The sequence below is a fragment of the Bos indicus genome, chromosome 20 (genome assembly GCF_029378745.1).
Source record: "Bos indicus isolate NIAB-ARS_2022 breed Sahiwal x Tharparkar chromosome 20, NIAB-ARS_B.indTharparkar_mat_pri_1.0, whole genome shotgun sequence".
Taxonomy (NCBI): Eukaryota; Metazoa; Chordata; class Mammalia; order Artiodactyla; family Bovidae; genus Bos; species Bos indicus.
In genome coordinates this window covers 69,651,306-69,667,666 of record NC_091779.1, presented here as the reverse complement: position 1 = coordinate 69,667,666, position 16,361 = coordinate 69,651,306, and positions in this window count along the sequence as shown.

Below are 16,361 nucleotides of genomic sequence, written 5' to 3'. Positions count from 1 at the left end.
TAAAAATCTTCAAGTAAGTGAATAGAGAAGCTAAATTTTAAATATTTAATTTTGGTTTTGTATCTCCTCTATTTGAGAACAGCCTAGCTTATTAGCTAAAAAGGAGAGGATTTTACTGATGGAAGCCTTGAACTTAAGCTGCAATTTAACATAAAATGTGATATTTCAGGTTGATTAAAATCAGAATACCAAAACGTTCAGAACGTGGAGCAGTTCTCAACAATCAGGTGCATTCAAGAGTTTCATTTTCAGACAGTTCTGGGGACCTAGGTTATACTGAAGTGAAATAAATTCATGTATATGAAAACTTAGAGATGTGAATAAGCAACAGCCTGTGGGCTTCCCAGGGAATCCACGAGCCCCTTCTGAGAAATAGAAGTAAGCGACTGGAGGGCAGCCGCATTTCCTTCTGACTGCATCCTCGTGATGGGCATCCCTCAGGGGGCTGGGGGCCGGCTGTAACTGCTCGGGCAGCGGGGCAGGCGGGGCTCCGTGAGCAGCCGCGTGGGGAGCAGCCACTGCCTCTCAGTGAGGGGCTGCTTTGCTGGGAGTGGAGATCTCAGGCACTTGAGTGGATCTTCTTGGATGTGGGAGGGAGATGCAGGAAACATCCCAGGGGAAATATGCACCAGTGAGGCAGTGGCCGCTCTGCCCTGTTCTCAGGGCTGGGACTCCGGCTCTCTGACTATTAGACATCAAGCCTGGGTCAAGGAGTTTGCAGTCCCAGGCAAGCGGCCATCAGGACCCAAGTCTCCAGCGTGCCCTTCCTCTGGCTAATGGTCAACAAAGATGGTGAGGCTGCATGTGGAGCCTCTGAGGAGCAGTGTTCGACCCCAGACACCAGAGCTTCCTGCCCCTGTGGGCAGGCGTGGAGGGCATTGGCCAGGAGAGCGGGCACATGGGTGGCCCCAGGGATGGCAGGTCTGTGGCCCCCGTGTCTTGCTAGCACCCTCCCCTTTATCTGATAACAGACCTAGGGGCTCACAGGAAGTTGCAGAGAACTATCCCGAGATATCAAACCTACACTGCAGCATCAGCTTCTATACATTGCTGCCTTATGGGTAAATTATATGAAGTTTAATGCAAATCATTAGTCAACATATAAATAATTCACACCCAAGACATAGGGCCATGAACGCCAGAGAAATATACAAGTGAAGGCAAGTTTTCCCAATTAGCTGTCAATTTATTCTATTGGTCATTTTTCTGGGAAAAAAAAAAAAAGGCAACTTGAGCCCTTAGTTGCCGCATCTAGAATCTTACTGTTTATTACTAGACTCTACAACAGTTTTCTTCCCACTTATTTTTAAAATTTCTTAGAACCTGGAGTAAAAAGGGGCCTTGAGTGGGTTCATGCAACTCTGGGCCCCTGCAATGGTCCATTTAAGTATCTAGCAGTTTCATACATCATATCTGACACAGACAAGATGGTATATAAAATAGCGTTTTCATATAATATACATGTATGCACATATATGAAAGTCAGAACCACGTATGGTGATTGAAGCCATGAAATCAGAAGATGTTTGTTTCTTGGCAGGAAAGTTATAAACCTAGACAGTGTATAGAAAAGCAGAGACATTACTCTGCTGACAAAGATCTGTATCGTCAAGGCTATGGTCTTTCCAGTAGTCACACACAGTTGTGGGAAGTGGACCGTAAAGAAGGCAAAGCGCTCAAGAATTGATGCCTTTGGACTGTGGTGCTGGAGAAGACTCCTAAGAGTCCCTTGGACATCAAGGAGATCAGAGCAGGCAATCTTAAGGGAAATCAACCCTTAATACTCGTTGGAAGGACAGATGCTGAAGCTCAAACTCTAGTATTGTGGTCATCTGATGTGAACAGCTGACTCATTGGAGAAGTCCCTGATGCTGGGAAAGACTGAGGGCAAAAGGAGAAGAGGGTGTCAGAGGATGAGATGGCTGGATGGCATCACTGATGCAATGGACACGAACTTGGGCAAACTTCAGGAGATGATGAGGGACAGAGAAGCCTGTGGTGCTGCAACCCATGGGGTTGCAGAGTCGGACATGAATGGGCAACTGAACAGTAACAACAATGAAAGTTGAACCACATGGAAGGCTGAGGCCAAAGACGTGATGCTTTAGAAGTGTGGTGCTGGAGAGGACTCTGGAGAGCCCCCGGGGCTGCACGGAGATCCAACCAGTCCATCCTAAAGTAATCAACCCTGAATATTCATTGGAAGGACTGATGCTGAAGCTGAAGCTCCATCCTTTGGCCACCTGATGCAAAGAGCTGACTCCTTGGAAAAGACCCTGATGCTGGGAAAGATTGAAGGCAGGAGAAGAAGGGGACGACAGAGGATGAGATGGTTAGATAGCGTCACCAATTCAATGGACATGCATTTCAGCAAGCTCTGGGAAATAGTGAAGGAAAGAGGAGTTTGGCATACTGCAATCCATGGGGTCTCAAAGAGACTTGGCGACTGAATAACAACAACTCAAATGTGTACTATACCCATAGCTGTATGTAGAGACTCATTTCTGTGCAAGTATACTTTTAGATTTACATCTATGCATAATTTATTATTTTAGTAGATAATTCCTCCCAAAAACTAAAAAGTAAAACAGAAAAAACAGGTTTGCGGTGAAGAGTCTCTCTGTCCACTCTGGTTCACCCCACCCAATGGGTATTAATGTCCTTTGTCCTCTTCAGAGATGTTTTACACAAATATAAACAAATATTTCTTTTCATTTCCACAAATGAAAGCTTATTAAGCATGGTGTTTGGCACTTTGCTTCTTTGACTTATCAGTCTGTCTTGGAGCTCTTTCCTTACTGACACATACAAATCTTTTGTGTTCATTTGTACAGCTGCGTAATATTTCTCACAGTCAGTCAGTCAATTCAGCTGCTTGGTCATGTCCGACTCTTTGGACATTGACTAAATATGATTTAATATTAATATTCCTCTATAGAATGTTAATTAAATATGATATTTTAAATCCAGTCATTGTGGATGGACGCCTGGGCAATGATAAGCCAATATTTCTAGTGTTAGGAAAATCGTTGCCAGTTAGAAAAAACTTTTTTGTTACTAGAGACAAATGCATAGCACATACTCACCACACACACCCGATACAACTCTCTACACAGTAGACACACTGAACTCACTGCACACACACAAAAATGAACTGAAACACCAGGAGTATGTAAGGCTCCTGCTTGCTGGCCTCTGACAGTGTCGGTTTTATTCTCCTCTATTCATTTCTGCTTATTCTATCACATTTTTAAAAAGGTGCTCCTGATACACCACCCACCGACTTGGTCCTGACGTGCCCCGTGGGGTGGGGGGGTGCTGCTGGGGGGCAGATGCTGTGCCTGCTGGGAGACACCACCTGTCACCCAACACCTATCAGCTGGCACCTGGCACCCTGTTGCCTTAGGCTCCCTTGCTGGGCTGGTTAAATCCAGAAGCTGAGCAAGCTCTCACATATTGGTGTATGTTAGAGTCACAGATATACTTAAAAAAAAAAAAAAAAGCTTCCTCTGCTGAATGTCGACACGCAGAATTCAGCACGAGTCACTGCAGAGGCTGGGCTTCCTGACCTGGCCACACCCCGTGGCCCCTGGCGTGCACCCTCTGGAAGTCAGGGTGCCCCTCAAACGCAGTCTGGGTGTTTGCTGAGGACCCCTCCTCTGTCCGATGGAAATACCCTGGGATGACAGAAAATTCAGGGCAGGGAAACCAATAGCTCCTTGGCCTGGAATTCAGGCCACTCCCAAGGCAGAGAGAGGCCTGCAGGACCACCCTGGGGGTCTCCAGGCTACCCCTCCCTCAGTCAGCAAGGGAGAGGAAAGTCTGTGGGCCTCCTGCGCTTGCAGAAGAAGGTTCTAACACTTTTCAAGAACCCTCGCTTTTGCCTGTTTCTTTCTTTCTTTTTTTTTTTTTTTAAAGAGCTGAGCTTTCATCTCCTTTCATGGAGGAGGAAGAAAAAGCCTTTCCAAGGTGTTTTGAATTTCAGAGCCCCGATCCGAGGCTGCTTGTCAGTGTCTCTTTGGGAAGTCGCCTTCTAATCGCTCTATTTGATATTGGATATGTGGTCGTCAAATGTTTACATTAAGAAGTATACAGTAAGCCTTCACTTTAGAGGCAAATTAATAGTCGGCACCGTGAGAACCCGACTTGATCTGAATATTGATGATCTCGTTCTCCGAGTCTCTCCGGGGCCGGGGGTGAGCGGTGTTGATCATTGCTTCTCCCTGATAAGCAAAGTCTTTCCAGAGCGTGAAGAATTCCGCGGTGTGTGAAGAGGATAACCATAATCTGCATCAGCACACTAACTTCTCCTCTGCCATTTGCATTGACAAGCAGCCCGAGTTATGCTAAGCTCTCTATTAGAGCCCGCGCCCTGGGAAAGGTCCCTCATTTGAATAAGGCCTCTTCTGCATGTGAAAAAAGCACATTGAAAAGGAACGCTCCTTTAATTAGGGTGGCATTTGGAAGCAGGGGCCTTAAATGTTCGCTTTTTGTGATGCTAAATGCTCGAGTATTTTCCACTGCATTGTCATTTTCGTTCAACGTTCTTTATTCCTCCTTATTTCTTAAAGACGGAATGGATGGCCTGCCTGCCAGAGAGCCAGCGAGGCAGTCGATTAATGTGGCTATATCTAGGTTATGGAAAATTTAAATCAAACTGTTTGATGAAATGTAGAAATATGTTTAAATATAGGATTAGACTTCTAATATAGGGAGCAGTCAGGAGATCAAAAGACTCCAAAAGTCATGCTGAAAAGGAGTGGAGAGCCAGCGGGGGAATTTTAGAGCTAAATGATTAAAGGGTGTTTTCAGTGCTTCACATTCAATCTGACTTTAAAATAAAGGTAAACATGGCCGGCAGTGCGGCCGGGCTGGCGGCCGCCCCCTCGCCCTGGACCCGCGCCGCGCGGCCTGAGCTTGGGGGTCCCTGGCTTAAAATTCGGGCTCTGGACGGAGCTATGAAACGTCCCAGCGGGCCTTCTGGGGGCCTGCCCGCTGCTGCGGGGCAGCAAATGCGCTGTGAATTTCTGGTATCCATCTTTTATCTTCCTGTGTAAACAGCAGCAGCGATCAGACTAAACCTGCAGAGCTCAGGAGGGTTAGCCTTGGGTTTTTTTGGAACGTGAGTCAGCAATTGGATAACACGGGAGCCGGTATGCACGCCGGGGACGCTGGGAGGACCTGCCCGGTGGCAACTCCAGGGTCTACACCCGTCTGGACTCCAGACCCGCCCTTTAGATCCGGGCTTTAATAAGCTCCTTTGAACCTCCCCAACGTGGCTGTGCGTGTGTCCAGGCCTGAAAGCTGCCGTTCGTGCAGCAATGGAGGTGCTAACGGAGAAGGTGAGTCCAGATAAGTCACCAGCCCGTGGGGATTCAGAAATCTTACTTTTATTCCTGCATTCACCTGTCAGTTCATATTTTATTTGTTTGCTCGCAGATGGCTCTCTCTGTTTCTTATATTATCTTAACATTTCATGCAAATGAAAATTTTAAGACTTGGATTTTAATATCAAGGAAAGCATTTATCGCTATTTAAAATCTTATAGCTGTTTTCCATAAATATAACTTTATGACTCACTGTTTATGTAAACGGACATGAGTTTGAGTAGGCTCTGGGAGTTGGAGATGGACAGGGAAGCCTGGCATGCTGTAGTCCATGAGGTCGCAGAGTCAGACACAACTGAGCGACTGAACTGAAGTTATGTAAATCAACATTCTACAAATCACTACACTTTTCCTATTGCAAACATTCTCATACCTTCTCATACCTTCTAGCCTCCTTCTCATACCTTCCAACTCTTGTTTGCAAAAGGGTTCTGTTCTGACATCTGGCTCACCAAGCCCTGCCCCTAAATGTAATCATTTTAAACAGTGATGAGACACCTCTATTTCCATTTGCAGATTTTCAAGTGCATCTTGAAAATGCAAACTTTTAAACTGTCTGTTGACTTAGGAAGAACAGCTGCAACAGAAAGTCATTTCTGTGCCCGGGAAGGCTCTGTGGTGAGGGGACTGGACTAGGGATCAGAAGACTGAGGAGCGGGAGGAGGAGGCCTCGGACTCAGCATGCACTGCCCAGGCAGCCAGCTAGGTCTGCTTCCTCTCCAACCCCCTGCTCTCGGAGCCTCCACTGCTCCTGCCGTGAAACGGGGCACGCAATGGTGGTGACCTCACGGCGTCACGTGTGGGGTGCAGAGAGCAAGCATGTGGGAAGAGAAGCAGGCTAGAGCGAGTCCTTATTCCGCCCTGGCAGACCCTCATGACCACATTTCTCCTGGTGTCCCTAACAGAGTTGGGCAAAAACCACGGGTCTCCCATGAAGTTTTCTGAAGGCTTCAGGGAGGGCATTTTACATATATATATGTGTATATATATATATACACACATGTATATATGGAATAGTTTTGAGGAATATAGATTCACCAAAATCATTTTAAAAATTTAGTCTTTTTTTTTCTGATGAAGAAGGGATTTTATTCTAGTCTCTGTACAAAACTCATGAGTGTAGCATTAAATGTGAGACTTGTCTAACAATTTAGGATCATGTTACCCATTTGACTTACAATTTCTGATAACACAGTTTATTCAGCATATTCTGATCTTTAAACCACTGAGTGTACTACACTGATATATTGAACCTGTCTTTTCAATTTAGTCATTTTTTTTGATACTTCATGAGTCCAGTAAATCTTCATTAGGACTTGAGGACTCTGGCCGAGGACCCCTGAAGACGCTGCGTGAGTCGTGGGGAGAAGAAGCAGGGATCTCCTGCCTCTGGGGCTTCCAGGCTCTGCTAGTCCACCTTCCCCCAGAAAGGGGTAGCAAGCAGAGGATGCCCTCCACCTCTGGTGCCCAAGGCTGTGGACAGAGAGCCAGCCTGAAGGTCCAGCACATGCTGTAAGGTGATTTGAAACCATTGCTGATTGTTGCAGGAGATTTGATTTTGACATGAGCTAATTCTCGGGGTGACAGTTTGTGGATACACCCCAGAGGTGCCCGGTGGAAGCAGAGGGTAGGGTGAGGTGGTTACAGAGCCTGGTTTTTCTCCTGTTTCCCCAGGAATTCCCATTGAATTCTAAACCCTTGCGTTTTCTTTAAACTAGCTTTCATGCGCTTTCCTTTGAGAAGTTACTGGCTCAACCCCAGGATGTTGGTGTGTCTTGTCTCATCTCAGGAGATGAACATACTTATCTAATACCTACAGAGCCTAGGACGACCTCACCCTGCCACTAGGTCGTGGAGATCAGCAGGTGCCCTGCCAGGAAAAGCTCTAGGGCAAAGCTGTGGGCTTCAGAAAGAGGTGGCCTTATAATGACATTTTTGAATTTTCTGTTTATAAAAATTGATAATAGACTCTTATTTTCCACATGTGGTTAGATTCTAGTTACATAGTCCTAAATAGTTTGCTTACTGAGTTATATGGGGAGGTCAAAGGCCAAGCCAGTTTCTTTTTTTCCTCCCTAAAATTATTGGGTCCAAAGAAAAGTGCAGCAATTAAAGTATTAACAACTATGGGAAAACTTAGCTAAAAAAAATACAGAAACTCTATGAGTGCAATGCTAAAATTTTCTGGAAACCTTTTTTATTTTAAATATTAAATTGTATTTCATGATACTGGACAGGAGAAATTAAATTACACTGCATTTAATGTAATGTCAACCTAAATTTCATCAGTTTTTTTCAACTTCACAAAATTATTCTTAAGTTCACCTGCAAGTACATACTTGAGAATTACTAGGAGTGTTTTTGAAGAGAAACCTAATGAAGAAGAATTTGCAATAACAGACAAAAAATATGAAGTTAAAATAATCAAAGCAGTGTATATCTGCACTGAGATGGGCAAAAATGTCAATAGAACAGAATGAAGAATTCAAAGCTAGTATAGCGGGTTTAGGGTGTGATAGATTTGAAGTTATACATTGGTATGGAAGGAAAGGATTGTTAAAAGATTGCATTTAAAAGACTGCCTAAAAATGTGAAAAAGATGAATATTGGTTGCTACTACATTATTGATTTTAAAATAAATGTTTAAAATAAAAATTTTAATTAAAAAAAGACAAAACAGTACTATTCTGCAAGGCAATATAAATATATATTTTATCTTTGGTTGAATATTTATTATTAAACATTATACCAAAAATAGAAACAGTTAACAAGTTTAATTGATTTTATTATCTAAAAATTGTCAAAAATTCATAGAAAAATAATATTATAATCAGTGTTAACGGATAGACAGTAAATTGGCAAAGCAGTTGGTGTGACGAACAATAGCACCTTAATGTCTAAAGTGTTAATAGAAGAAGAGTTCTCAGCTGCTAAGTCGTGTCCGACTCTTTTCGAGCCCATGGACCGCAGCACACCAGGCTCCTCTGTCCGTGGACTTTTCAGGCAAGAGTACTGGAGTGGGTTGCCACCTGGGAAGCCTGTCCCTTCTATATACGTACATTGTTTTATCGTGCCTTTATTATGTTTAAAGCATTTATGTTATATGTTATGCAGCATCACACACATAATATTATATTTATATATTATATGACACACATGCATTATGCTATAATATATAACATGATATATTATGTTATAATATTTATAACATATTTGCTTGATTATAATTATATTTATTATGTACCATGTATAATAGAATGATGTTGAATTTCTTTTTAGTGCAGCTTCTTTTTTTAACATTTTATTTTGTATTGGGGTATACTCAAGTAACATGTGGTGATAATTTCAAGTGAACAGCATAGGAATTCAGCAGTACGCATACATGTATCTATTCTCCATCAAGGAGAAGGCCATGGCAGCCCTCTCCAGTGCTCTCGCCTGGAGAATCCCATGGACAGAGGAGCCTGGTGGGCTGCAGTCCATGGGGTCGCTGAGAGTCGGACTTGGCTGAGCGACTTCACTTTCACTTTTCACTTTCGCGCATTGGAGAAGGCAATGGCAACCTACTCCAGTGTTCTTGCCTGGAGAATCCCAGGGACGGGGGAGCCTGGTGGGCTGCTGTCTATGGGGTTGCACAGAGTCGGACACTACTGAAGCGACTTAGCAGCAGCAGCAGCACAGTGTGGGAGACCCAGGTTAGATCCCTGGGTTGGGAAGATCACCTGGAGAAGGCGATGACACTCCACTCCAGTACTCTTGCCTGGAAAATCCCTTGTATGGAGGAGCCTGGTAGGCTATGGTTCATGTGGTCACAAAGAGTCAGACACGACTGAGCGACTTCACTTTCACTTTTCACTTTCATGCATTGGAGAAGGCAATGGCAACCCACTCCAGTGTTCTTGCCTGGAGAATCCCAGGGACGGGGAAGCCTGGTGGGCTGCTGTCTATGGGGTCCCACAGAGTCGGACGTGACTGAAGCGACTTAGCAGCAGCAGCAGCAGCATTCTCCCTCAAATTCCTATCTCCTCCCATTTTCTGACATCTGTTGAGGTGATTTTTTTTTCATGAATTGCATTATTTTTTTTTTTAATGTTAAGCAAACCTTTTAGTTCTGGGATACACCAGTCGGCATAATTTACTGTGGTTTTTGGTAATTCCTGTGTTTGGTTTCTTAGTGATCTGCTGCGATTTCTACATCTCTGTTTGAGGATGCGAGGCGTCTATGGTTTTCCCCTTTTGTGCCATCGCTGCCGGTTATACTGTTGCGTAAAGTGAGCCGAAAAGGCTTCCTTTGTCCTCTTTATGTTATTGTCATCGTCTTTATTTTTATTCTACTCTGTGTAACACCGAAATTATTTTTTATTGACTGTTTCATAATTTATTGTTCAAATCATGCAAAATTTTTCTGTCAGATGGTATTTATTTAGTAATCTCAATTCTTTTATGGTCATATGACTAATCAGGTAGCTTATTTTTGTACATCTTCTCAACTTTTTAATGAATGGCATGTATTTATTTATATGTACTCTTATCGTCTCTTCCAATGTATGTATTTTTGATTTTCAAACAAATTCTTTAACATAGTCTCAGTAAAATGAACTTAATTAGTACCTGCTTCATTTGATTATCATTAAAAATGAATAATTTAGTGTGTGTACAGATCTTAGAACACTGCTTGTGCATAGTAAGTGTTATGTGTAGTGTTAGAAGACTTGAAGGTGAGCAAGTACTTCCTAAAGTAGGAAAGAGAAGAGAGAAGCCACTCAGTCGTGTCCGACTCTTTGCGACCCCGTGGACTGTAGCTGACCAGGTTGCTCTGTCCATGGGATTTTCCAGACAAGAATACTGGAGTGGGTTGCCATTTCCTTCTCCAGGGCATCTTCCTGATCCAGGATCGAACCTGGGTCTCCCACACTGCAGGCAGCCTCTTTACCATCTGAGCCGCTGGGAAGTGTTATATAAATGATTGATGTTACTATTATTCAGCTTTCATTGTTTTCTAAATTCCATAGGAATTTCTGGTCTGACCTGTGAATTATTTAGAAATATTTCTGTTAAGTTACAAATATGTAGGGTGTAATATGTATATATTTCTCTACAAATTTATATTTTCACAAATGTTAATTTCATGGTGATTAGAAAATGTTTCCTTTGTAATATAATCATTGGAAGTTTGTTAAGAATTGCACGAAGGGTCAATATATGGTCAAATTACCTTCATGTTGGAGCTTGAGTTACTTGTCTGATGTTATACGTGTGCTGGAAAATGATTACGTTCTCTCATTCTTGGAGGTAGATTTCAGGATTATTATTTGTGCTGTTCGAATAATCTGATTTTGATTGATTTTTAAAATCTGCCTATTCTATGAATTGTAAAATCTGTGTTAACAGTATTATGGTTATAAATTTCTCTTTGTAATCAAATTAATTTTTGCCTTACATATTTTAAGTCTGCATTACTGAGTTCATACAAGTTTAGATTTAAGTCATTTTTCTGAAGTGTCTCTTCTATCAATATGTAGCAATTCCCTTCATGTCTGTGCATCTTCTATCTTAATAACTGGACTTTGTCTGCTCAACTGCTCAGTTGTGTCTGACTCTTGGTGGCCCCAGGATCTTCTTTCCAGGTTTTAATTAATATTTTGGTTAATATTTTTTCTGATCTATCTTATCTCTTTTCCTACTTTTGTGTTTCTATGTTTTTAATTGTCTTTTAAAAAGGTTTATATTTTGAATTTTTCCTTTATTCAGTTCGATAATCTTAGAATTTTAATTAGGACACTTAGTCTGGTTTTTAATAATTGTATTTGATGACATTTATTAAACTCATGAATAATGGTCGTCTACTATTTTTGAATATTGTCTTCCTTTTGTAAATTGCCTTTCTCTTCTCTTCTGCCTTATTTTGATTGATTGATCGCTTTTCCTTCATTCTCTCTATTAGGAAGTTGTTTTTTTCATGATGGACTTAGTCATGCTTGGAATGATCATCCCCAAACCAGAGCACGTTTAAGAATGGAAGAGGGTCACTCTTCCGAGTTTACTGTGCTGGGAACCCTGGGAAACAGGGCTCCACTAGACAAGCTGCAATAACAAGCAGCCTCAAAGGCTCATTTCATCAGCGAAGACAGTGTGTTTCTTGATCAACCACCTGCCCCAGTGTGAGTCAGCTTACTGCAGGTTCTCAGGGACCCAGACTGACTGAGCTGTATCTAACCACGTGTTCTCAGGAGCTCACAGCAGTGAGAAGAGAGCATGGAGAGCCACACAGTGGCTCTGAAGGTGCACTCCCGTCATGTAAAACACACAGGCAGCAGCCGGATTCAGAGACTGGGGCGATTTGGACAGCTTGACCGAAGGGATACCTCTAAAAAGGAGTCCTGAAAATAGAATTTAGTGTCAAATGTTCAAAACAAGCTTCTTAAATTATTCCAGATTAGGTACTATGAGATTAGGCTTTTCTCCTGATTAGTGACGTACTGGTAGATATCTGGGAACGTTTGCAAGTGCATCTATAGAGTTAATAGAAGGGATAAATCCCAGTTCACTTCAAATTGCAATGCTTTGGAGGTAATACTAAATATTTGTAGTATGGCATGAATCGGGGTGGTGTAGGCAGCCAGTTTACATAATTCAACGTCAGAAAATTAACTACATACACTCAGTATGTGGTTCACTATACAGCGAATGTCCTAATTCACTACTTCTCTTTAGTTGGTCAAGGTGTCATAGCCTTGCAATGGAGTTTTAGCTTTTTAAAAATGAAGCTAATTCTACTATGTCACAGATAATCACATGACACTATTTCTTGGTCTTCCAAACCGGAACTTTAACAGAAAAGTTTATTTAAATATGGAGAGTGCATGCAAGAATAGCAGCTGCGATGTACTTTCTCAGATAATCAAAGTCAGAGATGCATTTAGTAGTCAGAATTTGGAAAAGACACGATGGGCTACATGACTTGCCAGGGGCAGGGTGTTGTCAGTGGAGGCAAGGACGGACCTTCGCACCAGGCTCCTTCAACCTTGTCTTGATTAGTATACCAGATCCCACAGTCACATGTGCATACAGCAACCTTGTCTTTATTAGTATACCAGATCCCACAGTCACATGTGCATACAGCATTCTGACTGCAGAGAAACCTGGCCATCCATGCTCACTGAGCATTAAGGTCTTTTTCTCCTTTGCACATCCGAGGTCCTAACACCTGTACACCAAGCCCATTGACACTAGGAATGTTTTGCTTTGAAATCATGGAAAAGGCAAGGATGTTCACTTTCATTGCTTCTCCTCCACACTGAGCTGGAGATTTACTACCATTTTCGAAAAGAAATTAAGAACATACACACTGAAAAGGAAGAAATACAACTCTCTGTATTCACAGATGCCAGCATCCAGTATATAGAAAATCTGAAGTGCACACACACAGTCAAACCCATCTTAAAAGATCTCAAGACACATGTTCACTGTTCTTAAGATCAATTTTATATCAGTATATTAGCAACATAAAAACTGAAAATTAAATTTAGGGAACAATTCCTATCACCATAGCGTGAAAAGAAGTATATTGTTTGGCAATAACATAAGAAATGAAAGCAGATACACTGACACCTACAAAACATTGTGAGAAAATTCAAAGAGGGCAAAAGGGTGGGTAAGCCAGAAAGAGAAGAGCGAGTGTCATATACGAATGCATATATATGGAACCTAGAAAAATGGTACCGATGAACCTGTGTGCAGGGCAGAAATAGAAACACAGACACAGAGTACAGACCTGTGGACACAGCAGGGGAGAGAGAGGGTGGGACGAGCTGAGAGCAGGAGAGATGTGTGCACACCTCTGTGTGCAGAGCAGACGCACCCTGAGCAATGCTGCCGCAGGGCACAGGGGCCCCGCCTGGAGCTCCCTGATGACCTGGGGGGCGGGGCGGGGCGGGGCGGGGCGGGGGCCGGGGGCGGGGCGGGGGCGGGGCGGGGGGCGGGGGCAGTCCCGGAGGAAGGAGATGCGTGCCTGCGTGCAGTTGGTTCACATTGCTGTATAGCAGAAACCAACGGCAACGCTGCAACACAGTTATATTCCAATAACAAATAAAGCAAAAATAAATAAACAGATAGAGATATTCCCTGTTTACCTATGGGAAACCCAATATTAAGATGTCAGTTCTCCTCAAATCTATATAGAGATTCAACACAATCCCTATCAAAATAGCAGGATGTTTCTCTATATAAACATTGATTGATAATCTTGTTGCAGGTTTTATATGGAAGCTCAAGGAGTTGCCCAAACGTTTGAAAATAAAGATAAAACTTGGAGGAATAGACCACCTGATTGGAAAACTGACTGGAAAGTTGTGGTAATCAAGACAATTAGAAATCAACAGAATGGAATAGAGGAGTCAGAAATAAACTTTGTAAATGGTTAGTAGAGTTTCAAAAAACAAACCAGAGCAATTCAGTACAATTACTGGGACAACTGGAAATTAACAGCAAAAATAAATAAACTAGAAACCTAACACAAGGCAAAACTTAGGACTTAGAACTTTAACTCACACCAGGCATAAAAGTGAACTCAAAATGGATCTGGGCCTGAATGCCTGCTTCAAATTATAAAACTTCAGAAGATGACAGAGGAAGTAATTCTTATGACCTTTCATTGGGGGAAGAGATCTTACTATGACAGCAAAAGTAAAGCACGTGAAAGAAAGCAGGTAAGTTAGACTTTAGTAAGGATAAAAGAAGTATTGATTTCAAGTGATACCGTTAACATTAGTAGTTGAAAAGACAAGCCACGGGCAAGAAACACTGTAATATCCGATAAAGAACTTTTATTCAGAATATATTTAAAAAAACTCTTGAAGCTCTGTAAGAAAATATCTCAGTAAAAATAGGGCAAAGGATGTAAAAAGTAATTTTATCGAAAGAGATTAACAAGTAATAAGCACATGAGATGTTTACTGTCATAAGTCGTTTAAAAAGCTCAAGTTAAAACCACGATTAAAAAACAAAACACAGCACTGCTCTTCCACTGAAAGGGACATAGTCAGAGAGACTGACGTAACTGAACACTGTAAGAGGTGGAGAAACGGGAAATTTCACGCATCTCTGATGGAAATGCAGAATGTCCAGTTACTTTTTTTTTTTTTTTTAAGTTTGGCAGTTTCTTCAAAAGTTAAGGCGAGTTTAACTTACAAACTAGCAATACGGGCTTCTTGATCTAGACACATGTCATTAATTTCTGAGTATCTTACATGGACAGCTAAGACTCTGAATTTTTAATTACAGCTTTAGCTGTATTCTTCAAGATTATGTTTACTTATTTACTTAAAAATATTTCATGGCATTTCCCTGGTGGCTCAGTGATAAAGAACCCACCTGCAATGTGGGAGACATGCATTTGATCCCTGGGTTGGGAAGATCCCCTGGAGAAGGAAATGAAAACCCAATCTAGTATTCTTGCCTGGAGAAACCCATGGACAGAGGAGCCGGGCAGGCTATTCAGGCTACAGCCCAAGGAGTCGCAAGGAATCGGACACGACTGAGTGACTAACACTCTCATTTTCACTTCATATAGGACAGGTATATCATGTTAGTTGAAAGTATGGCTTTGTTTTTGTCTTTATTTGGAGATTAAGTATGATCTAGGGAGGTGTATGGGCTTCTCCGGTGTCTCAGTAATAAAGAACCTGTCTGTCAATGCAGGAGATATGAGACCTGGGTTTGATCCCTGGGTTGGGAAAATCCCCTGGAGGAGGGCATGGCAACCCACTCCAGTATTCTTGCCTGGAGAATCCCATGGACAGAGGAGCCTGGTGGGCTATAGTCCATGGGATCACAAAGAGTCAGACATGACTTAATGACTAAAGAAGAATAAAAAAATATTTCTAGTTTCTCTTTTAATTTTCTTGACTTGAGGGATATTCAGAAATGTGTGGCTCATTTTTCAAACATTTGGAGACTTTCTATTTATCTTTTAAGGTAATCTGTAGCTTATTTCTACCATGGTAAGAATTTGTGCTTTAAATGATCTCAGTTCTATAAAACGGTAAATATTTCGTGTGCATTTGGAAAGCACGTGTATCCTGTTGCTCTTGAGTTTAGCGTGCTTATTCTACCAGTTCTGTGAATCATCAAATCATCTAGAAGTGTCAAAGTGTTAGCTGCTCAGTCGTGTCTGACTCTTTATGACCCCATAGACTGTAGCCTGCCCTGCTCCTCTGTCCATGGGATTCTCCAGCAAGAATGCTGGAGTGGTAGCCATTCCCTTCTCTAGGGGATCTTCCTGGTCCAGGGATGGAACCCAGGTCTCCTGCATTGCAGGAAGATTCTTTACCATCTGAACCACTAGGGAAGCCCATTCAATTATTCGAGCCATCTAAACCCTTGCTGATTTTTTATCTTGCTAGTTTTATTAGTATATACCTAATAATATAGCCCCACATTTCAGGAATAACAAAACTAAAGAAAAAGTTTTATAATCACTGTTGGAGACTTTAATGCTGTTGGTTTTACTAAAAAGATTTACTTTTCAAGAAGGGTCACTGAGCCCTGCTTAAATTTGCAAGTTCAGGGATGCAAAAATAAAAGCGTGAACAAAGAAATGAAAGCAGAAGCCGCATCAGATCAGCATGGACCAGAAAAGCCTCCGAGCGTCAGGAGGGCTCCCGGCTGCGCGTATGGGTCCTCACAAGCCCAGGGCCCCTGACCACCGCCCAGGGCAGGGTGGCCAGTGCAAGGAGTCCTGGCTGTGACCTGCGGCAGGAGGGTCCTCTCATCGGGTAGTCCCCGCCTGGCCAGGGTGGCCCAGAGGTGCCGCCGCCGTGCACACCCTTCAGTGGGAGCTGTCCACGTGCCCTGGCCCCCCATGCGGTTGGCATTCCCTGGCTTCCTCTGTACTGGACACGGAACACAGCTTGTCCTTTGTATCGCCCACGTCCTTGGGGCTAAAGCTCCCTGAAGGAAGCAGCCTTGAGGGCA